This window comes from Arachis hypogaea, chromosome 1 (assembly GCF_003086295.3).
Source record: "Arachis hypogaea cultivar Tifrunner chromosome 1, arahy.Tifrunner.gnm2.J5K5, whole genome shotgun sequence".
Classification (NCBI taxonomy): Eukaryota; Viridiplantae; Streptophyta; class Magnoliopsida; order Fabales; family Fabaceae; genus Arachis; species Arachis hypogaea.
This window is the reverse complement of record NC_092036.1, coordinates 73475045-73500536: the sequence shown is the minus strand read 5'-3', so window position 1 is coordinate 73500536 and position 25492 is coordinate 73475045. Positions and strand designations below refer to the sequence as shown.

General features: G+C 37.7%; 2 non-coding genes across 2 annotated transcripts; both read right to left on the bottom strand.

The window, feature by feature from the left end:
* Positions 1-4044: 4044 nt before the first annotated feature.
* Positions 4045-4152, bottom strand: LOC112711414 (small nucleolar RNA R71). The gene has a single exon (XR_003157477.1). It is a non-coding gene; the product is annotated as a small nucleolar RNA R71 (small nucleolar RNA).
* Positions 4153-17498: 13346 nt separating this feature from the next.
* Positions 17499-17602, bottom strand: LOC112711769 (small nucleolar RNA R71). The gene has a single exon (XR_003157597.1). It is a non-coding gene; the product is annotated as a small nucleolar RNA R71 (small nucleolar RNA).
* Positions 17603-25492: the final 7890 nt, after the last annotated feature.

Genomic DNA, 25492 nt, shown 5'->3' with positions numbered 1-25492 from the left:
CTCTGTGTGTGCGCACGGGCCTATGTGCGATCGCACATATGCCTCTATTCTCAAGCAACATCATTTAAAAAAAAAGAGAGCCCTTCTGTGCGCGCGCATGCTTTTGAGCACCCGCACGCTTTTGAGGGCCCGCATGCCTTATTGCAACCTCTCTGGTTGCGGCGATCGCACGCTGTGTGCGTTCGCACCCTTCTATGTTTTACTTTTTGTGCGTTCGCACAGGCCCCTGTGCGCCCACACACTTGTTGTTTTGGGTGATAACAGGGCAACCTGCCCTTTTGAGAAGCAGCTTTCTCTTTTCTTCTTTTCTTCTCTTCTTCATAGCTGCTCTCTCTCTTCTCTGCACAGCTGCCGTTAGCCCTGTCGCCGGCCACCACCACCGTCAGCCCACCATCGGCAACCACCCTCTCTCTCTCTCTTTCTTGTATTTCTCTTCTCTTCTCTTTCTTTCTTTCCCTTCTCTTTTCCTTCTTCACCACCGGTGAATTCTCTCCTCTGGTGCTTTTTCGGCGAACCTAACCGCCGTGTGTTCACAGTGGCTATAAGAAGTGCCATTGTTCCTCCCTAGTTCTTGTTCTCTTTAACCTCTATACCTAAGGTTCTTGTTTTTCTTTTCTTTTTATGTTAATTATTTTTGTAATTGTTTGCATTTTTTATGTTGCTTAGATTAAATTTATTGCTTTCTTTGTTCTTTCTTTGTGTTGCAAAGTGTTTATGCTTGATTTTTGGGTTGATTATGATCAAATTTGAGTTTAATTATGATGAACTTGCACATTGCATATCGCATGTTCGATGAAATGCCTCAATGAACATTTTGTTTGATTCAAATGACTTGGCCATCATATGCTTTCAATTTATCTTTTGTTAGGCATATTGTATGAATTGTGCAACTCCATTATGCATTTTGATGTTGATCAAATTGTTTTACCAATGCATTTCCTTGCTTGTATGTTGATCAAATTGTTTTACCAATTTACCAATGCACATTGCTTGTATGCTTGTATGTTTTACCAATGCAATTCCGCTTGTTCTTATTCTAAGATATTCGTTGCACATCAACATGATGAATGTGATGATCCGTGACACTCATCATTATTCTCACCTATGAACGCGTGACTGACAACCACTTCCGTTCTACCTTTGACCGGGCGCATATCTCTTGGATTCCTTAATCAGAATCTTCGTGGTATAAGCTAGAATCGATGGCGGCATTCATGGGAATCCAGAAAGTCTACCTTTGTCTGTGGTATTCCGAGTAGGATTCCGGGATTGAATGACTGTGACGAGCTTCTAACTCGCGATTGTTGGGCGTGATGACAAACGCAAAAGAATCAAGGGATTCTATTCCAACATGATCGAGAACCGACAGATGATTAGCCGTGCTGTGACAGAGCATTTGTACCATTTTCGCTGAGAGGATGGGATGTAGCCATTGACAACGGTGATGCCCTACATACAGCTTGCCATGGAAAGGAATAAGAAGGATTGAAGGAAGATAGTGGGAAAGCAGAGATCGAACAGGGACAAGCACTTCCACGCACTTATCTGAAATTCCTACCATTGAATTACATGAGTAACTCTATCTTTATTTTCTGCTTATTTATTATTATTATTCGAAAACTCCATAACATTTACTATCCACCTAACTGAGATTTACAAGAGGACTATATCTTGCTTCATACCAACAATCTCCGTGGGATCGACCCTTACTCACGTAAGGTATTACTTGGACGACCCAGTACACTTGCTGGTTAGTTGTGCGGAGTTGTGACTAAGTGTGATGCACGTTTGAGAGCGCTACCAAGTTTTTGGCGCCATTGTTGATGATCACAATTTCGTGCACCACGTTTTTGGCGCCGTTGCCGGGGATTGTTCGAGTTTGGACAACTGAGGGTTCATCTTGTTGCTCAGATTAGGTAATTTTCTTTTTATTTTCTTTTCGAAAATTTTCAGAGTTTTTAAGAATGAATCCTAGAGTTTCATATAACATGTTTTAGCTTGGCTGGCTATTAAGCCATGTCTAACTCATAGGATTTTGATTGAGGACTATGAATTCATTACTTTCTTTTTTCAAAATATGTTTTCGAAAAATTTAGTAAGAAAATACAAAAAAATCATAAAATCATAAAAACCAAAAATATTTTTTGTTTCTTGTTTGAGTTTTGTGTCATGTTTTAAGTTTGGTATCAATTGCATATTTATCTTGTCCTTGCATTTTTCGAAAATTCATGCATTCATAGTATTCTTTATGATCTTCAAGTTGTTCTTGGTAAGTCTTCTTGTTTGATCTTGATATTTTCTTGTTTTGTGTCTTTTATTGTTTTTCATATGCATTTTTGCATTCATAGTGTCCATGCATTAAAGATTTCTAAGTTTGGTGTCTTGCATATTTTCTTTGCATAAAAAAATTTTCAAAAAAATGTTCTTGATGTTCATCATGATCTTCAAAGTGTTCTTGGTGTTCATCTTGACATTCATAGTGTTCTTGCATGCATCATTGGTTTTGATCCAAAATTTTCATGTTTTGGGTCATATTTGTGTTTTTCTCTCTCATCATTAAAAATTCAAAAATAAAAAAATATCTTTTTCTTATTTCTCTCAAAAATTTGAAATTTTGGGTTGACTTGGTCAAAATTTTTTAAAATAAGTTGTTTTCTTGTTAGTCAAGTCAAAATTTCAATTTTAAAAATCTTATCTTTTCAAAACCTTTTCAAAAATTAAATCTTTTTCATTTTTCTTATTAACTTTCAAAAATTCTTTAAAATATTTTTCAAAAATATTTTTTCTTAATTTTATCTTTATTTTCAAAAATTATGCTAACAATTAATATGATTGATTCAAAAATTTGAAGTTTGTTACTTTCTTGTTAAGAAAGGTTCAATCTTTAAATTCTAGAATCATATCTTTTAGTTTTTTGTTAGTTGAGTAATTAATTTTAATTTTAAAAATTAAATCTTTTTCAACCATATCTTTTTATCATATTTTTTTCATATCTCTTATATCATATCTTTTTCAAAAAAAATTTGATTTCAAAATATCTTATCTAACTTCTTATCTTCTTATCTTTTCAAATTTGATTTTAATATCTTTTTCAACTAACTAATTAACTTTTTGTTTGTCTATTATCTTTTTCAAAACCACCTAACTACTTTTCTCTCTCTAATTTTCGAAAATATCTCATCCCTTTTTCAAAATTCTTTTTAAATTAACTAATTGTTTTAAATTTTAATTTTAATTCTATCTCACCTTTAATTTTTGAAAATCACTAACTACTTTTTCAAAATTTATTTTCAAAATTCCTTCCCTCTCCTCTTCTTCTATTTATTTATTTATTTACTAACACTTCTCTTCACCTCTCTTTATCTCAAATCACTACCCCTATCCTCACCCTTCTGTTTGGATTCTCCTTTCTTTATTCCCTTTCTTCTTCTACTAATAATAAGGAACCTCTTTACTGTGACATAGAAGATTCTTCTTCTCTTCTTTTCTTGTTCTCTTCACTTTCATATGAGCATGAACAAGGAAAAAGGTATTTTTGTTGAAGCTGACCCTGAACCTGAAAGGACTCTGAAGAGGAAACTAAGAGAAGCCAAATTACAACAATCCAGAGACAACCTTACTGAAATTTTCGAACAAGAGAAGGAGATGGTAGCCGAACCCAACAACAATAATACAAGAAGGATGCTTGGTGATTATACTACATCTACTTCCAAGTTTGATGGAAGAAGCATCTCAATTCCTACCGTTGGAGCAAACAATTTTGAGCTGAAACCTCAACTAGTTGCTCTAATGCAACAAAACTGCAAGTTTCATGGACTTCCATAAGAAGATCCCTATCAGTTTTTAACTGAGTTCTTGCAGATTTGTGAGACTGTAGAGACAAATGGAGTAGATCCTGAAGTCTACAGGCTCATGCTTTTCCCTTTTGCTGTAAGAGACAGAGCTAGAACATGGTTGGATTCACAACCTAAGGATAGCCTGGACTCCTGGGATAAGTTGGTCACGGCCTTCTTGGCTAAATTCTTTCCTCTTCAAAAGCTGAGCAAGCTTAGATTGGATGTTCAGACATTCAAACAAAAAGATGGTGAATCCCTCTATGAAGCTTGGGAAAGATACAAGCAGATGACCAAAAGGTGTCCTTCTGACATGCTTTAAGAATGGACCATTCTGGATATATTCTATTATGGTCTGTCTGAGTTCTCTAAGATGTCACTGGACCATTCTGTAGGTGGATCCATTCACCTAAAGAAAATGCCTGCAGAAGCTCAAGAACTTATTGACATGGTTACAAATAACCAGTTCATGTACACTTCTGAGAGAAATTCCGTGAATAATGGAACGCCTCAAAGGAAGGGAATTCTTGAGATTGATGCTCTGAATGCCATATTGGCTCAGAACAAAATGTTGACTCAGGAAGTCAACATGATTTCTCAAAGTCTGAATGGATGGCAAAATGCATCCAACAGCACTAAAGAGGCATCTTCTGAAGAAGAAGCTTATGATCCTGAAAACCCTGCAATGGCAGAGGTAAATTATATGGGTGAACCTTATGGAAACACCTATAATTCATCATGGAGAAATCATCCAAATTTCTCATGGAAGGATCAACAAAAGCCTCAACAAGACTTATCCATCATCTTCTCAGCAACAGAGAGAGAATTATGAACAGAATACCTCTAACTTAGCAAATTTAGTATCTGATCTATCTAAGGCCATTTTAATTTTTATGAATGAAACAAGGTCCTCCATCAAAAATCTGAAGGCACAAGTGGGCTAGCTGAGTAAGAAAATCACTGAAACCCCTCCTAGTACTCTCCCAAGCAATACTGAAGAAAATCCAGAAAGAGAGTGCAAGGCCATTGATATAATCAATATGGCCGAACCTAGAGAGGAAGGAGAGGACGTGAATCCCAATAAGGAAGACCTCATGGGACGTCTCTCAAGCAAGAAGGAGTTCCCTATTGAGGACCCACGGGAATCTGAGGCCCATATAGAGACCATAGAGATTCCATTAAACCTCCTTCTACCATTCATGAGCTCTGAAGACTATTCTTCCTCTGAAGAGAATGAAGATGTGACTGGAGAGCAAGTTGCTCAATATCTAGGAGCTATCATGAAACTGAATGCCAAGTTATTTGGTAATGAGACTTGGGAAGGTAAACCTCCCTTGCTCATTAGTGAACTAGATACCTGGGTTCAGCAAACTTTACCTCAAAAGAGACAAGATCCTGGCAAATTCGTAATACCCTATACCATAGGCACCATGACCTTTGAGAAAGCTCTGTGTGACCTAGGGTTAGGCATAAATCCTATGCCACTCTCTGTAATGGAGAAACTTGGGATCATTGAGGTACAGCCTGCCTTATTCTCATTACAATTGGTAGACAAGTCAGTAAGACAAGCTTATGGATTAGTAGAGGACGTGTTAGTAAAGGTTAAAGGCCTTTACATTCATGCTGATTTCATAATCTTAGACATTAGGAAGGAGAAGGATGAATGCATTATCCTTGGAAGACCTTTCCTAGCCACAGCAGAAGCTGTGATAGATGTTAACAGAGGAGAATTAGTCCTTCAATTGAATGGGGACTACCTTGTGTTTAAGGCTCAAGGATCTTCTTCTTTAACAATGGAGAGGAAGCATGAAAAGCTTCTCTCAGTACAGAGTCAAACAGAGCCCCCACAGTCAAACTCTAAGTTTGGGGTTGAATCCCCACAACCAAACTCTAAGTTTGGTGTTGGGACTATACAAAATTGACCTGATCACCTGTGAGGCTCCATGAGATCCCACTGTCAAGCTATTGACATTAAAGAAGTGCTAATTTTTATTTATCTAATTTTATTTTTTATTTTATCGTTCTTTTATGTTTTATTAGGTTCATAATCATGTGGAGTCACGAAAAAAATATTAAAATTAAAAACAAAATCAAAAACAGCAGAAGAAAAATCACACCCTAGAGGAAGGACTTACTGGCGTTTAAACGCCAGTAAGGAGCATCTGGCTGGCATTCAACGCCAGAACAGAGCATGGATCTGGCGTTGAACGCCAGAAACAAGCATCATCCTGGCATTTGAATGCCAGGAATATACCCTGAGGAGAGCTGGCGCTGAACGCCAGAAACAAGCATGGAACTGGCGTTCAACGCCAGAAATATGCTGCACATGGGCGTTGAACACCCAGAACACGCATCACCTCGGCGTTTAAACACCAGAATTGCATGCAAAGGCATTTTACATGCCTAATTGGTGCAAAGATGTAAATCCTTGACACCTCAGGATCTGTGGACCCCACAGGAACCCCACCTACCATATTCTCCCCTCTTCTCAACATTCATTCTCTCTTTCTAATAAACAATCTTCCCCAAAACCCTTCACCAATCACCTCAATCTCTCTTCCCAATTGCCCCCTTCACCACTCACATCCATCCACTCTTCCCCATAAACCCCACCTACCTTCAAAATTCAAATTTCTTTCCGACCCAAACCCACCCTAAATGGCCGAACCTACTCCCTCTCCTCTCCCTATATAAACCCTCCATTCTCCTTAATTTTCACACAACACAACCCCCTCTTCTACACCTTGGCCGAATACACCTCCCCTACTCTCCTCCATATTTTCTCTTCTTCTTCTTCTTTTCTTTCTTCTCTTGCTTGAGGGCGAGCAATATTTTAAGTTTGGTGTGGTAAAAGCATAAGCTTTTTGTTTTTCCATAACTATCAATAGCACCTAAGACCGGAGAAACCTCTAGAAAAGGGAAAGGGAAGACAAAAGCTTCCAACTCCGAGTCATGGGAGATGGAAAGATTCATCTCCAAAGCCCATCAGGACCACTTCTATGATGTTGTGGCCAAGAAGAAGGTGATCCCCAAGGTCCCATTCAAACTCATGAAAAATGAGTATCTGAAAATCCGACATGAGATCCAAAGAAGAGGTTAGGAAGTTCTAACCAATCCCATCCAACAAGTCGGAATCTTGATGGTTCAAGAGTTCTATGCCAATGCATGGATCACTAGGAACCATGATTAAAGTAAGAACCCGAACCCAAAGAATTATCTTACAATGGTTCGGGGGAAATATTTAGATTTTAGTCCGGAAAATGTGACGTTGGCATTCAACTTGCCCATGATGCAAGGAGATGCACACCCCTACACAAGAAGGGTCAACTTTGATCAAAGGTTAGACCAAGTCCTTAGGGACATATGTGTTGAAGGAGCTTAATGGAAAAGAGACTCCAAAGGCAAGCCAGTTCAACTAAGAAGACTGGACCTCAAGCCTGTGGCTAGAGGATGGTTGGAGTTTATCCAACGCTCCATCATTCCCACTAGCAACCGATCTGAAGTTACTGTGGATCGGGCCATCATGATCCATAGCATCATGATTGGAGAGGAAGTAGAAATTCATGAAGTTATCTCCCTTGAATTCTACAAAATAGCTGATAAGCCCTCTACTTTGGCAAGGCTAGTTTTTCCTCATCTTATTTGCCATCTATGTTACTTAACTGGAGTCATCATAGAAGGAGACATCCCCATCGAGGAGGACAAGCCCATCACTAAGAAAAGAATGGAGCAAACAAGAGAGCCCACTCATGGAACCCAAGAGACGCATGAGGAAGCTCATCACCAAGAAATCCCGGAGATGCCTCAAGGGATGCACTTTCCTCCCAACAACTATTGGGAACAACTCAACACTTCTCTTGAAGATTTGAGTTACAATATGGATCAATTAAGGGTGGAATATCAAGAGCACTCCATCATTCTCCATACAATTAGAGAAGATCAAAGAGCAACGAGGGAGGATCAACAAAGGCAAGGAAGAGACATAGAAGAACTCAAGGACATCATTGGTTCTTCAAGAAGAAAGCGCCACCATCACTAAGGTGGATTCATTCCTTGTTCTTATTTTTCTGTTTTTTTTTTTTGTTTTTATGCTTATTATGTCATCTATATTTGTGTCTCTGTTACATGATCATTAATATTTAGTAACTATGTCTTAAGACTATAAATAATTCCATGAATCCTTCACCTCCCTTAAATGAAAAATGTTTCTAATTCAAAAGAACAAGAAGTACATGAATTTCGAAATTATCCTTGAATTTAGTTCAATTATATTGATGTGGTGACAATATTTTTTGTCTTCTAAATGAATGCTTGAACAGTGCATAATTTTGATCTTGTTGTTAATGAATGTTAAAATTATTGGCTCTTGAAAGAATGATGAACAAAGAGAAATGCTATTGATAATCTAAAAAATCATGAAATTGATTCTTGAAGCAAGAAAAAGCAGTGAAAAAGCAAAAGCTTGCAAAAAAAAAAAGCAAAGCAAGCAGAAAAAGCCAATAGCCCTTAAAAACCAATAGGAAAGGGTAAAAAGGATCCAAGGCTTTGAGCATCAATGGATAGGAGGGCCCAAGGAAATAAAATCAAGGCCTAAGCAGCTAAATCAAGCTGTCCCTAACCATGTGCTTGTGGCATGCAGGTCCAAGTGAAAAGCTTGAGACTGAGTGGTTAAAGTCGTGATCCGAAGCAAAAAGAGTGTGCTTAAGAGCTCTGGATACCTCTAACTGGGGACTTTAGCAAAGCTGAGTCACAATCTGAAAAGGTTCACCTAGTTATGTGTCTGTGGCATTTATGTATCCGGTGGTAACACTGGAAAACAAAATGCTTAGGGCCACGGCCAAGACTCATAAAAGTAGCTGTGTTCAAGAATCAACAAACTCAACTAGGAGAATCAATAACACTATCTGAAATTCTAAGTTCCTATAGATGCCAATCATTCTAAACTTCAAGGGAAAAAGTAAGATGCCAAAACTGTTTAGAAGCAAAAAGCTACAAGTCCTGCTCATCTAATTAGAATTAATATTCATTGATATTTTGGGATTGATAGTATATTCTCTTCTTTTTATCCTAATTGATTTTCAGTTGCTTGGGGACAAGCAACAATTTAAGTTTGGTGTTGTGATAAGCGGATAATTTATACGCTTTTCGGCATTATTTTTAGGTAGTTTTTAGTAGGATCTACCTACTTTTAGGGATGTTTTTATTAGTTTTTATGCTAAATTCATATTTCTAGACTTTACTATGAGTTTGTGTGTTTTTTTGTGATTTCAGGTAATTTCTGGCTGAAATTGAGGGACCTGAGCAAAACTCTGATAAAAGGCTAACAAAGAACTACTGATGCTGTTGGATTCTGACCTCTCTGCACTCGAAATGGATTTTCTGGAGCAAAAGAACTCCAAATGGCGTGCTCTCAACAGCGTTAGAAAGTAGACATCCAGAGATTTCCAGTAATATATAATAATCCATACTTTATTCGTGATTAGATGACGTAAACAGGCGCTCAACGCCAGTTCCATGCTGCATTCTGGAGTCAAACGCCAGATACGCGTCACGAACCAGAGTTGAACGCCAAAACCACGTTACAACTTGGTGTTCAACTCCAAGATAAGCCTCAGATCGTGTAAAGATCAAGCTCAGCCCAAACATAGACCAAGTGGGCCCCGGAAGTGGATTTATGCATCAATTACTTACTTTTGTAAACCCTAGTAGCTAGTTTAGTATAAATAGAACTTTTTACTAGTGTCTTAGACGGTCTTTGATTGTCTAGTCTTGGATTGTATTTTTTGATCTTTTGATCACGTTTGGGGGTTGGCCATTCGGCCATGCCTGAACCTACATCACTTATGTATTTTTGACAGTGGAGTTTCTACACACCATAGATTAAGGGTGTGGAGCTCTGCTGTACCTCAAGTTTCAATGCAATTACTACTATTTTCTATTCAATTCCGCTTGTTCTTATTCTAAGATATTCGTTGCACTTCAACATGATGAATGTGATGATCCGTGACACTCATCATTATTCTCACCTATGAACGCGTGACTGACAACCACTTCCGTTCTACCTTAGACTGGGCGCATATCTCTTGGATTCCTTAATCAGAATCTTCGTGGTATAAGCTAGAATTGATGGCGGCATTCATAGGAATCTGGAAAGTCTAACCTTGTCTGTGGTATTCCGAGTAGGATTCCGGGATTGAATGACTGTGACGAGCTTCAAACTCGCGATTGTTGGGTGTGATGACAAACGCAAAAGAATCAAGGGATTCTATTCCAATATGATCAAGAATCGACAGATGATTAGCCATGCTGTGACAGAGCATTTTGACCATTTTCGCTGAGAGGATGGGAGGTAGCCATTGACAACAGTGATGCCCTACATACAGCTTGCCATGGAAAGGAATAAGAAGGATTGAAGGAAGACAGTAGAAAAGTAGAGATCCAACAAGGACAAGCACCTCCACGCACTTATCTGAAATTCCCACCATTGAATTACATGAGTAACTCTATCTTTATTTTCTGCTTATTTATTATTATTATTCAAAAACTCCATAACATTTACTATCCGCCTAACTGAGATTTACAAGATGACTATAGCTTGCTTCATACCAACAATCTCCGTGGGATCGACCCTTACTCACGTAAGGTATTACTTGGACGACCCAGTGCACTTGCTGGTTAGTTGTGCGGAGTTGTGACTAAGTGTGATTCACGTTTGAGAGTGCTATTAAGTTTTTGGCGCCATTGTTGATGATCACAATTTCGTGCACCACTTACCACTTCTTAAGGATGAAAAATTGACAAATTCCCTTTTGGTGCTTGCTTGAATTTGCTTGCATTTCTGTTTTATATTTGCAACTTGAGCACTTAGTTGCAAAGCTTTGAACTTTGAGTTGCCTTAAAAGTGTGATTGCCATTGTCTCCGGCCGGTGTGTGTGTTCCAACCGCGCACACCATTGGAATATACACACCGCCTTTCTTGTGAATCACACTATTTTCAAGCTTCCAACTAAGAATTTCGTTTTCTTGACTTTATTTGTTCTTCCTCATTGATCTTAATTTATTGTTGTCCTATGATCTTGAAATATTTTGTTTTCTTTTTAGGATGCGAAAGAAGGGTAAGAAACTGGTCACTTTACCGGTTGTGCAACCTACATTCCGCGCATCCAGATCTTATTTCATGGATCGTCCGAGTGATAACCCGGATGTGTTGGTCAACCAGAGAGCCAAGTTCCAATATGACAAATTTGAGAAAAGGTCAATCTATTGGGAACAGACGCTAAAAGTTCCAAGCAAGTACAAATCGGTCATCCATGAATGGATTGCCTCACTTCATTGGGAGTTTCTTGAACAATACCCAATTGAAGTTAATGAAGCCATGGTGCGGGAATTCTATGGCAACTACCAAACTTGGAAATCGGAGTCAGTATTCCTCCGGAGAAAGAGGTTGGATACTTCCAACCAAGCTCTCGAAGTTATTCTAAAGATCCCACACATTCCGCCCGAAAATGATGATTATTCAAGGATCAAGGCGAGTGTGTTCAAGGGGAGTATGTCTTTGGCTCCTATACTTGAGAGAATTGGCCATTCCGGTGCTTCATGGGAGTTTAGCAAAGGGAGGAAATCTGTTCCCACAACTATAGCTTACTCCGATTTGAATGTCAAAGCTCGTATATGGCATCAAATTATGGTGGACTACATCATTCCCAACACCCATGCTACACATGTCAGATTCAAGACTGCTTTGCTACTTTGGGCTATCATGGAAGGAAAGAGCATAGCCATTGTGCCTTTGTTACGCACATCGATATGGAAATTGATTGAGAAAAATAACATCAACATTCTTTTTCTGTCGATGGTGATGCATTTAGCAATAGCAGCGGGGGTAGAGTGGCGTTTGATGGACATAATGTTCAGGGTTCATAGAGGCAATAAGTTCATTCCAAGGGGAGATTTGGAAATACCAACAAACACAACACCTTCCGAGAGGAAGACACCCACAGCACCACCATCAAGTCTACCAACTTCATCAACTGCTTTACCCTTTCTCCGTCCTCTTCCAGAATTATTCCAAGATATCTTGCATGATATCCACCACATGGAGCATTTGGAGCAAAAGCGTTTCGAGTGGATAGCGGCCAAGCTAGAAGGAAGAGACCCCGGCCCACCTCCTAGAGCTTCATCCGAGCAAGCTGGGGAGGAGTATGATGCAGTTGACCAACCCTCTTCTGAGTTGACCAACTGAAGGTGGCCCCCTTCATTCTCCCGGATCATAAGCATGCATGGAGGACCGTGCACAAACTAAGTGTGGGGGAGGATTGATGATTTCAAATGGGGTAAAATTTCTCATTTCAAGACACTTTTGTAATATTTCTTTTAGTTCTTTTTTTCATTTTGAGTAGTTTATTTCTATTGAGCCTTGTTTGGTTTGTTTGTAAATATTTCTTTATCGTTTATGGATATTTAGTAGTTAATATTTGCATGTTGCATGATAGAATAAATAAGTTGATGAAACACCAAGGAATTTCCATGAGATCTTTTCTAGGGCGTACCATTGATTGAATTGAAGAAAAATTGTGTTTGCCAACTTGCTTGGAGTATTTTGTTTGTAGAACATGGAAAAGAGCTAGAACAACATACCTTGTGAGATTTGAGCTTTAATAGATGGTTGCACTTTTCAACCAAAATGTTTGTTCTTGTGTGATTATACTCCTTTTTTATTGTGATAATTGATTTGCATGATTCTTTATGTCCTGTATTTGTGTTTGGATGTATTTAGCATGATTGAGGCCATCTTTGATGATAAACTCACTAACCTATATGGCCAACCCTTGCATTCACCTTTGTGAATCCCTTTGAGCCTATGAATTCCCTTTTGTTCTGATGATAAGCACATTACTCCCCTTAAGCAGAAAACCATTGATGTTCCTGAATTACTCTTTGATTAGCTTGGGTGGATTAGTGTGTATATTCTAAGTGTGGGGGGAATTTTGGGAAACATTGGTGATAGAGGCATGAACTCATTGTGAAAAATTTTTGGCAATTAGGTAATGCTCATGTATTTTATTAATTGAGACATGTGCATCTATAGTTCAATTTAAAAAAAAAAAAACTTGTGCATAACAAAGTATGAAATAAAAGAGTTAAATAAAAAATGCATATGTCATGTTTTGAAAAGAAAATGCATGAGTGAAGTGAGATGAAAAAAGAAAATGGGTAGATAGGTTGTAATGTTATGTGTATATAGGAGATATAGGATTAGGTGGACACTCAAGCTAATCAAAGAACTAATTCTTTAAGTCTACTTAACCATATTCATCCTACCTAAACCCTAGCCCGATTACATCCTTCTAAAGACCTCATGATATTTGTTATTCATGCATTAAATACTAGTTGATTGTTAGATGATGTACAAATCTTGGAAAAGCATGATAAAAGGAGAATTGAGTGATTAAACCCTAAACACTGAACGAATTGAGTGAATACTCATATCCGGTGAGGGGTTCGATCGCTCAATTCTATGTTCTTACGTCTCATATTGTATCTTCTTGCAAGTTGTTTGATTGGAAGGTTTTGAAATTTCAATTCAATTCTTTGGACATTGATCTTAGTATATGAACTCTTTGCATTGGCCCTAAAGCTTTCTTGTGATGGATTGGAATTTCATGGTTTATTTCTACCAACTCTAATCATAGTATATATTGGCAAATAGCCTTAGGATATTTGCATGCATTTAAGTAGTTAATGAGCGGATAATTTATACCCTTTTTGGCATTGTTTTTATATAGTTTTTAGTATGTTTTATTCACTTTTTGTATTTTTTTATTAGTTTTTAAGCAAAATTCACATTTCTGGACTTTACTATGAGTTTGTGTGTTTTTCTGTGATTTCAGGTATTTTCTGGCTGAAATTGAGGGACCTGAGCAAAAATCTGATTCAGAGGCTGAAAAGGAATGTTGATGTTGTTGGATTCTGACCTCCCTGCACTTGAAATGGAATTTTAGGAGCTACAGAAACCCAAATGGCGCGCTCTTAATTGCGTTGGAAAGTAGATGTTCAGGGCTTTCCGACAATATATAATACTCCATACTTTTCCCTAGTTTAGTTGACACAAACTGGCGTTCAACGCCAGCTTTCTGCCCTATTCTGGCGTTAAACGCCAGAAACAAGTTGCAAGCTAGAGTCAAACGCCAGAAACAAGTTACAAACTAGCGTTTAACTCCAGAGAAGGCCTCTACACATGGAAGCTCCAATACTCAGTCCAAGCACACACCAAGTGGGCCCCGGAAGTGGATTTCTGTATTATTTACTTATTTATGTAAACCCTAGAAACTAGTCTAGTATAAATAGGACCTTTTATTATTGTATTAGACATCTTTGGAACATCTTTTGATCATCTCTTGATCAGATTTTAGGAGGCTGGCCATTCGGCCATGCCTGGACCTTCATTAGTTATATATTTTCAACGGTGGAGTTTCTACACACTATAGATTAAGGTGTGGAGCTCTGTTGTTCCTCGAGTATTAATGCAAAGTACTACTGTTTTCTATTCAATTCATGCTTATTCTTATTCTAAGATATTTTTTCGCACACAAGAACATGATGAATGTGATGATTATGTGACACTCATCACCATTCTCACTCATGAACGCGTGATTGACAACCACTTCCTTTCTACATGAAAACAAGCTTGAATGTATATCTCTTGGGTTTCTAATCAACGATTCACATCGACCCCCCTCTGACAATGGGGCATCTGAATCCGAGATTAGAATCTTCATGGTATAAGCTAGAATCAATTGGCAGCATTCTTGATATCCGGAAAGTCTAAACCTTGTCTGTGGTATTCTGAGTAGAATTTGGGATGGGATGACTGTGACGAGTTTCAAACTCCCAACTGTAGGGTGTGGTGACAAACGTAAAAGGATAGTAAATCCTATACCTACACGATCAAGAACCAACAGCTGATTAGCCATACGATATCTGTGCATGGTATTTTTCATCCGAGACGAGAAATCCGACAGTTGATTAGCCGTACAGAAATCGTAGAGGACCATTTTCACTGAGAGGACGGGAAGTAACCATTGACAACGGTGATACCCAACATACAGCTTGCCATAGAAAGGAGTATGAAGGATTGAATGAAGGCAGTAGGAAAGCAGAGATTCAGAAGGAACAACGCATCTCCATACGCTTATCTGAAATTCCCATCAATGAATTACATAAGTATCTCTATCTTTATTTTATGTTTATTTATCTTTTAATGATCAAAACTCTATAACCATTTGAATCCGCCTGACTGAGATTTACAAGATGACCATAGCTTGCTTCAAGCCGACAATCTCCGTGGGATCAACCCTTACTCACGTAAGGTATTACTTGGATGACCCAGTGCACTTGCTGGTTAGTTGTGCGGAATTGTGATGAAAGTATTGAGATTACGATCGCGTGTACCAAGCTTTTGGTGCCATTGTCAGATATCACAATTTCGTACACCAAGCTTTTGGCGCCGTTGCCGGGGATTGTTCGAGTTTGGACAACTGACGGTTCATCTTGTTGCTCAGATTAGGTCATTTTCTTCTTGTTTCAACCTTTATTTTATTTTCAAAAAGTTTTCAAAAATATTTCAAAATTTTTCTTCTTTTTCGTATTTCCAAAAATAATTTTCGAAAAAAATCCAAAAAATCATAAAATAAAAAAAATCAAAAATATTTTGTGTTTCTTGTTTGAGTCTAGTGTCAATTTTTACGTTTGGTGTCAATTGCATGTTTTTTAAAAAAATTGTGCATTTTTCGAAAAATTCAAGCATTGCATTCTTCATGATCTTCAAGTTGTTCTTGATAAGTCTTCTTGTTTGATCTTCATAATTTCTTGTTTTGTGTCTTTTGTTGTTTTTCATATGCATCTTAGAATTATTAGATTCGAAACATTGAAAATTTCAAAGTTTGGTGTCTTACATGTTTTTTTTCTTAAAAATTTTTCAAAAATAAGTTCTTGATGTTCATCATGATCTTCAAAGTGTTCTTAGTGTTCATCGTGACATTCATAGTGTTCTTGCATGTTTTCTTTGTTTTGATCTTAATTTTTCATTTTTTGAGTTATTTTAGTGTTTTTCTCTCTCCTCATTAAAAATTCAAAAATAAAAAAAATATATTTCCCTTATTTTTGTCATAAATTTCGAAATCTTTGGGTTGACTTAGTCAAAAAATTTTAAAATAAGTTGTTTCTTGTTAGTCAAGTCAAGATTTCAATTTCGAAAAATTCTTTTCAAAATATTTTTCTAAATCAAATATTTTTCATTTTTTTTCTTTTGTGTTTTGAAAATTTTCAAAAATCTTTTTCAAAACTTTTCAAAATCTTTTTCTTATCTTTATTTCATAATTTTCAAAAATCTTGCTAACACTTAAGGTTTTGATTCAAAAACTTTCAAGTTGTTACTTGCCTATTAAGAAAGGTTCAATCTTTAAATTCTAGAATCATATGTTTTAGTTTCTTGTTAGTCAAGTAATCAATTTTATTTTCAAAATTAAATCTTTCTAAATTTCTTTTTCAAATCTTTTTCAAAATAAATTTCAATCATATCTTTTCAATCATATCTTTTCAATCATATATTTTTAAACATACTTTTTCAAATCATATCTTCTTCAAATTCAATTTCAAAAATCTTTTCTAACTTCTTATCTCTTCAAAATTGATTTTCAAATCTTTTTCAACTAACTAATTGACTTTTTGTTTGTTTTACTTTTTCTTATCTTTTTCAAAACCACCTAACCACTTTTCTCTCTATAATTTTCGAAAATCGTTAACTTCTTTTTCAAAATTCTTTTAATTATCTAATTATTTCAAATTTTAATTTTAATTTTATTTCTTCTCTTAATTTTTGAATTCCAACCAAATTTTAAAATAAAAACAAAAATATTTTTCTTTTTCTTTCAATTATTTTCGAAAACTCCTCTCTCTCATCTCCTTCTATTTATTTATTTATCTACTAACACTTCTCTTCTACTCATAATTTGAATTCTTCATCTCTTCTCTCTATATCATTCCTCTATTATTTTCTTCTTCTACTCACATAAAGGAATCTCTATACTGTGACATAGAGGATTCCTCTTCTTTTTTATTCTCTTCTTTTTCATATGAGCAAGAGCAAGGACAAGGACATTCTTGTTGAAGCAGATCCTGAACCTGAAAGGACTCTGAAAAAGAAGCTAAGAGAAGCTAAAGCACAACAATCCAGAGAAAACCTTACAGAGAATCTCGTAAAAAGAAGGAGACATGGCCAAACCCAACAATAATGCAAGGAAGATGCTTGGTGACTTTACTGCACCAAATTCCAACTTCCATAGAAGAAGCATCTTAATCCCTTCCATTGGAGCAAACAACTTTGAGCTAAAGCCTCAATTAGTTTCTCTGATGAAATAGAATTGCAAGTTTTATGGACTTCCATCAGAAGATCCTTTTCAGTTCTTAACTGAATTCTTGCAGATCTGTGATACTGTTAAGACCAATGGAGTTGATCCTGAGGTCTATAAGCTTATGCTTTTCCCTTTTGCTGTAAAAGACAAAGCTAGAACACGGTTGGAATCTCAACCTAAAGATAGCCTGAACTCTTGGGATAAGCTGGTCACGGATTTCTTAGCCAAGTTCTTTCCTCCTCAAAAGCTGAGCAAGCTTAGAGTGGATGTTCAAACCTTCAGATAGAAAGAAGATGAATCCCTCTATGAAGCTTGGGAGAGATACAAGCAATTGACCAAAAAGTGTCCTTCTGACATGCTCTCATAATGGACCATCTTGGATATATTCTATGATGGTCTGTCTGAATTGTCTAAGATGTCATTGGACCATTCTGCAGGTGGATCTATTCACCTGAAGAAAATGCCTGCAGAAGCTCAGGAACTCATTGCAATGGTTGCAAATAACCAGTTCATGTACACCTCTGAAAGGAATCCTGTGAGTAATGGGACGTCTTAGAGGAAGAGAGTTCTTGAAATTGATGCTCTGAATGCCATATTGGCTCAGAACAAAATGTTGACTCAGCAAGTCAATATGATTTCTCAAGAATGGATTGTAAAATGCATCCAACAGTACTAAAGAAGCATCTTCTAAAGAAGAAGCTTATGATCCTGAGAACCCTGCAATGGCAGAGTGAATTACATAGGTGAAGCCTATGGAAACACTTATAATCCCTCATAGAGAAATCATCCAAATTTCTCATGGAAGGATCAATAAAAGCCTCAACAAGGCTTTAATAATGGTGGAAGAAACATGTTTAGCAATAGGAAGCCTTTTCCATCATCCTCTCAGCAACAGACAGAGAATTCTGAGCAAAGCCCCTCTAGCTTAGCAAACATAGTCTCTGATCTATCTAAGGCCACTCTCAGTTTCATGAATGAAACAAGGTCCTCCATTAGAAATTTGGAGGCACAAGTGGGCCAGCTGAATAAAAGAGTCACTGAAACTCCTCCTAGTACTCTCCCAAGCAATACAGAAGAGAATCCAAAAAAAGAGTGCAAGGCCATAACCCTACTTGGTGTGGACGAACCTAGAAAGGAAGAGGAGGACGTGAATCTCAGTGAGGAAGACCTCATGGGACGTCCTCTGGACAAAAAGGAATTCCCATTTGAGGAACCTAAGGAATTTGAGACTCATTTAGAGACCATAGAGATTCCATTGAACCTACTTCTGCCATTCTTCCTTTGAGAAGGATGAAGATATTACGGAAGAGCAAGTTGCCAAGTACCTTGGAGCAATTATGAAGCTGAATGCCAAGTTATTTGGTAATGAGACTTGGGTGGATGAACTCCTCCTGCTCACCAATGAACTGAATGACTTGGCTAGGCAGACATTACCTCAAAAGAAACAAGATCCCGGTAAATTCTTAATTCCTTATACCATAGGCACCATGACCTTTGAGAAGGCTCTGTGTAACTTGGGGTCAAGTATAAACTTAATGCCACTCTCTATAATGGAGAAACTGAGAATCTTTGAGGTACAGGCTGCCAATTTCTCATTGGAGATGGTAGATAAATCTATGAAAAAGGCTTATAGACAGGTAGAGGACGTGCTAGTAAAGGTCAAAGGCCTTTACATCCCTGCTAATAATCCTAGACACTGGGAAGGATGAGGATGAATCCATCATCCTTGGAAGACCCTTCCTAGCCACAGCAAAAGCTGTTATTGATGTGGACAGAGGAGAGTTGATCCTTCAATTGAATGAGGACTACCTTGTGTTTAAAACTCAAGGATCCCCTTCTGTAACCATGGAGAGGAAGAAAGAAAAGCTTCTCTCAATACAGAGTCAAACAAAGCCCCCACATTCAAACTCTAAGTTTGGAGTTGGAAGGCCACAGCCAAACTCTAAGTTTGGTGTTGAGAGGCCACAGCCAAACTCTAAGTTTGGTGTTGGGAGGCCCCAACAATGCTCTGAGTATCTGTGAGGCTCCATGAGAGCCCACTGTCAAGCTATTGACATTAAAGAAGCACTTGTTGGGAGGCAACCCAATTTTTATTTATCTATGTTATTTCCTTTTTTTAGGTAAATGATCATGTGGAGTCATAAAAACTGCTGCAGAATTAAAGAAAAATCAAAAGCAGCATTAAAAATAGCACACCCTGGAGGAGAAACTTACTCGCGTTTAAACGCCAGTAAGGGTAGCAGAATGGGCGTTTAACGCCCAGTCTGGCACCATTCTGGGCGTTAAACGCCAGAAAGAAGCAACAAACTAACGTTAAATGCCAGAAACAGGTTGCAGCTTGGCATTTAACGCCAGGAAAGGAATAAAAGCTGGCGTTTAACGCCAGAAACAAGCAGCAGTCTGGCGTTAAACACCAGGATTGCACAATAAGGGCATTTTGCACGCCTAAAAGGAGTAGGGATGAAAATCCTTGACCCCTCAGGATCTGTGGATCCCACAGGATCCCCACCTACCCCACCTCTCTCTCTCTTTCCCTCACACATCTCTATAACACTCCACCCAAAACACCACTCACCAATCAAATCATATCATCTTCCCTATATTCTCTTCACCAATCACCCCCACTCTCCTACTCCTTGGCCGAACCTATCTCTTCCTCTATCTCCTCCATTTTTCTTCTTATTCCCCTTCTTTCTTTCTTCTTTTGCTCGAGGACGAGCAAACCTTTTAAGTTTGGTGTGGTAAAAGCATTGCTTTTTGTTTTTCCATAACCATTTATGGCACCTAAGGCTGGAGAAACCTCTAGAAAGAGGAAAGGAAAGGCAAAAGCTTCCACCTCCGAGTCATGGGAGATGGAGAGATTCATCTCAAAGGTCCATCGAGACCACTTCTATGAAGTTGTGGCCAAGAAAAAGGTGATCTCTATGCAATTCAGCTGGAAATTATCATAGAGGAAGACATCCTTATTGAAGAGGACAAGCCCATCACTAAGAAAAGGATGGAGCAAACAAGAGAGCCCACTCATGGACCTCAACAAGAGCATGAGGAATTCCCTCATCAAGAAATCCCTGAGATACCTCAAGGGATACATTTTCCTCCACACAACCATTGGGAGCAACTAAGGATAGGAGCACCAAAAGCGCTAAGGATGGAGAGAGAGATATAGAGAAGCTCAGGTGTTCCATTGGATCTTCAAGAGGAAGAACTAGCCGCCATCACTAAGGTGGACCCGTTCTTTAATTTTCTTGTTCTTATTTTTCTATTTTTTGAATTTGATGCTTTATGTGCTATCTATGTTTGTGTCTTCATTACATGATCATTAGTGTCTAGTATCTATGCCTTAAAGCTATGAATGTCCTATGAATCTTTCACCTCTCTTAAATGAAAAATGTTCCTAATCACAAAAGAACAAGAAGTACTTGGATTTCAAATTTTTGATGTGGTGGCAATACTTTTTGTTTTCTGAATGAATGCTTGAACAGTGCATATTTTTTATAGTAAAGTTTATGAATGTTAAAATTGTTGGCTCTTGAAAGAAGGATAAACAAAGAGAAATGTTATTGATAATCTGAAAAATCATGAAATTGATTCTTGAAGCAAGAAAAAGCAGTGAATAACAAAGCTTGCAAAAAAAAGTGGAAAAATTAAAAGAAAAAGAAAGAAAAAAAGCAAGCAAAAAAAGCCAATAGCCCTTTAAACCAAAAGGCAAGGGTAAAAAGGATCCAAGGCTTTGAGCATTAATGGATAGGAGGGCCCAAGGAAATAAAATCCAGGCCTAAGCGGCTAAATCAAGTTGTCCCTAACCATGTGCTTGTGTCATGAAGGTCCAAGTGAAAAGCTTGAGAGTATGTGGTTAAAGTCGTTATCCAAAGCAAAAAGAGTGTGCTTAAGAACTCTGGACTCCTCTAATTGGGGACTTTAGCAAAGCTAAGTCACAATCTGAAAAGGTTCACCCAGTTATGTGTTTGTGGCATTTATATTCCGGTGGTAATACTGGAAAACAAAGTGCTTAGGGCCACGACCAAGACTCATGAAGTAGCTGTGTTCAAGAATCAACGTACTGAACTAGGAGAATCAATAACACTATCTAAAATTTTGAGTTCCTATAGATGCTAATCATTCTGAATTTCAAAGGATAAACTGAGATGCCAAAACTGTTCACCAGCAAAAAGCTACTAGCCCCGCTCATCTAATTGGGACTAAGTTTCATTGATATTGTGAGATTCATTGTATATTCTCTTCTTTTATCCTATTTTTTTTCAGTTACTTGGGGACAAGAAACAATTTAAGTTTGGTGTTTTGATGAGCGGATAATTTATACACTTTTTGGCATTGTTTTTATTATGTTTTATTCACTTTTTAGTATATTTTTATTAGTTTTTAAGCAAAATTTACATTTCTGGACTTTAGTTTGAGTTTGTGTGTTTTTCTATGATTTCAGGTATTTTTTGGCTGAAATTGAGGGACCTGAGCAAAAATCTGATTCAGAGGCTGAAGAAGGACTGCTGATGCTGTTGGATTCTGAACTCCCTGCACTCGAAATGGAATTTTTGGAGCTACAAAAGTCTGAATGGCGTGCTCTCAATTGCGTTGGAAATTAGACATCCAGGGCTTTCCAGTAATATATAATAGTTTATACTTTTCTCGAGTTTAGATGACTCAAACTGGCGTTCAACGCCAGCTTTCTGCCCTATTCTGGCGTTAAACGCCAGAAACAAGTTGCAAGCTTGAGTCAAACGCCAAAAATAGGTTACAAACTAGCGTTTAACTCCAAAGAAGGCCTCTACATACGAAAGCTTCAATTCTCAGCCCAAGCACACATCAAATGGGCCCGGAAGTGGATTTCTGCATCATTTACTTATTTTTGTAAACCCTAGTAACTAGTCTAGTATAAATAGCACCTTTTACTATTGTATTAGACATCTTTTGATCATCTTTGGAACATCTTTTGATCACCTTTTGATCTCTTGATCACGTTTTGGGGGCTGGCCATTCGGCCAAGCCTAGACCTTGTTCTTATGTATTTTCAACGGTGGAGTTTCTACACACCAAAGATTACGGTGTGGAGCTCTATTGTTCCTCGAGTATTAATGCAAAGTACTATTGTTCTTCTATTCAATTCATGCTTATTCTTATTCTAAGATATCCATTCGCACACAAGAACATGATGAATGTGATGATTATGTGACACTCATCACCATTCTCACTATTGAACGCGTGATTGACAACCACTTCCATTCTACATGAAAACAAGCCTGAAGGTATATCTCTTGGGTTTCTAATCAATGATTCACATCGACTCCCCTCTGACAATGGGGCATCTGAATCTGAGATTAAAGTCTTCGTGGTATAAGCTAGAATCAATTGGCCGCGTTTTTGAGATCCGGAAAGTATAAACCTTGTCTGTGGTATTGCGAGTAGGATCTGGGAAGGGATGACTGTGACAAGCTTCAAACTTGCGATTGTAGGGCATAGTGACAGACGCAAAAGGATAGTAAATCCTATTCCACACAATCGAGAACCAACAGCTAATTAGCCATACGATATCTGTGCATGGTATTTTTCATCCGAGACGAGAAATCTGACAGTTGATTAGCCATACAGAAACCGTTGAGGACCATTTTCACTAAGAGGACAGGAAGTAGCCATTGACAACGGTGACACCCAATATACAGCTTGCCATAGAAAGGAGTATGACAGATTGGATGAAGGCAGTAGGAAAGCAGAGATTCAGAAGGAACAATGCATCTCCATATGCTTATCTGAAATTCCCACTAATGAATTACATAAGTATCTCTATCTTTATTTTATGCTTATTTATCTTTTAAATTATTAAAACTCCATAACCATTTGAATCCACCTAACTGAGATTTGCAAGATGACCATAGCTTGCTTCAAGCCGACAATCTCCGTGGGATCGACCCTTACTCACGTAAGGTTTATTACTTGGACGACCCAGTGCACTTGCTGGTTTGTTGTGCGAAGTTGTGAAAAAGAGTTGAGATTACAATTATGCATACTAAGTTGTTGGCGCCATTGAGATCACAAATTTCATGCACCAAGTTTTTGGCACTGTTGTCGGGGAGCTACAGAAACCCAAAAGGCGCGCTCTCAATTGGGTTGGAAAGTAGACATCCAGGGCTTTCCAATATGAATCTCCGTAAGGTTTATTACTTGGATGACCTAGTGCACTTGCTGGTTAGTTGTGCGGAATTGTGAGAAAAGTGTTGAGATTACGATTGCGTGTACCAAGCTTTTGGTGCCGTTGTCAGAGATCACAATTTCGTGCACCAGTAGTATATAGAATAAGTCATTTTCACTTTCATTCATCTCCTTTGAGTGTGTTTAGCATGAGGACATGCTAGTGTTTAAGTGTGGGGAAATTGATGAATCCATATTTGATGATGATTTTTGGTTGGAATTGAATGGATTTCATCATATAAACTTGTACTTATTCCCTTGAATAGCATGCTTTTGAACTTTCATCCCAATTTGTGCTTGATTATGAAAATATGCTCTTTTGCGCCTACTTTAATCTATTTTATTCCATTTGCCTTCCATTCGATGCCTTGATGCTGTTTGTGAGTAATTTCAGGTGTATAAGGTAGGAATGGTTGGGAGAAAATTGAAGATGAGAATGCAAAGTAGAGGAAACATGAAGAATAAAAGGAGATGAGCCCAGAGACGTGTGTGTACGCACAAACCTGCATGCATACACACAGGCGCACAATCAGAGTGAGTGGATCGTTTCGAGTGCGTCGCGCGTCCATTTAAGCATCGCATAGTGTGCGTGCGCATAGCTTCTTGTGCGTACGCACAAGAAGAGATTTTCGCAAAGTGAGGTTTAGGGTTTTCTTGAATTGTGAATTTGGTTTCAAGCTTAATTTTACAAAAAGGTTTCAAGTTGCAAGGTTTTTATTTAAGAATAAATAATTTTAGTCTTTCGAAAATGGTTTGATATTGAACTTGTTTTGACTGTTTTCGAAAAATGTTACAAAAATTGGTATTTGTTTTAAGGAAAATTTTGAATTCTTGATGACGATAATCAGAGTGATGCAACAGAAGGAGAAAGGGAACATTGGCACGGTAGGACGATTTGATGGGGACATATCTTGTAACTCGAATTTTCGAGGGAAAAAATCTTTTTAAGGAGGGCATGATGTAAGAACCCGCTTTTTCATGTAAAACCATTTTAATAAAATAATTTTAAGTGCTCGAGATAGATTCAAAATTTAGAAGTTTTAATTTGAAAATAAAAAGGTGAAATTTGATTTCAATTAATTTTTCTGAGTTGGAAAATATATCTGTTTCAAAAAATTTTGTAAAAATGCGTACTGGCGCCTAAGTTGGCAGTACCGGCTCTAGTCTGTCCAGTACCGCATATTTTGGAAAACAATATTTTGAAGATTGATTTATTGTTTTGAAAGAGATAAAAATAATTTAGAATTTAAAACCAGGTACTAATCTTAAATGTTTTGGCCCAAAGTGGGGCAAACGGGCCAAAAATGCTAACGGGTTGGACTGGGTCCAAACTGGGCACAAGACCCAACATATATAAGCTCATTAAATGAGCTTTGAGCTCATTTCTTCTCCAAAAGAAAAGAGGGGCGCGGTTTTGAAGAGAGGAGAGGAAGAAGAGAGTGTACTATTCACCTCCACTTTTTGGGAGTCATAACTTTTGATCCGGAGTTCCGATTGACGAGCTGTTTGTGGCCACGCGAAGTTCTTGACGAGCTCTTCCTTTCTATTTAAGTTTTACTGATAAGAACTCAAAGATCAAATCCCAGATTTCTGCTTTAAGTTTCTGCACATTTTTGGGTTGGGGTTTTAAGCAAGTTTTGTGGTTATGCTTGTTTAGGTGATCTCTAGTAGCGGGTAATTATTGGATTTTATCCTTAATCTCGTTGGATAAGGTAAGATTCCACTAAATTCTTGTGTTTAGTTATTTTGTGTATCTTAGGTTTTGATTTGGTATATATATGTGATGTTAGATTGAGTTGTGGTGTTTGTTGGAGTTGGTTGAGGCCTTGGATCAAGCTTGGTGGCTTTATTTTGGTGTTTTGGTGCGATTGGAATCGGTCAAGATATGATTTCGGTTTCCTTTATGTAATATGTAATGTTCATGGACATTTAGGCTAGTTGACCCTAAGATAGGATTGAATGTGGTTGATGTATGAATAATTATAAGTGAATTAAAGTAAATTGTTGGTTGTGTTGGATGATTGTGGTTGATGATGATTGTTGGGA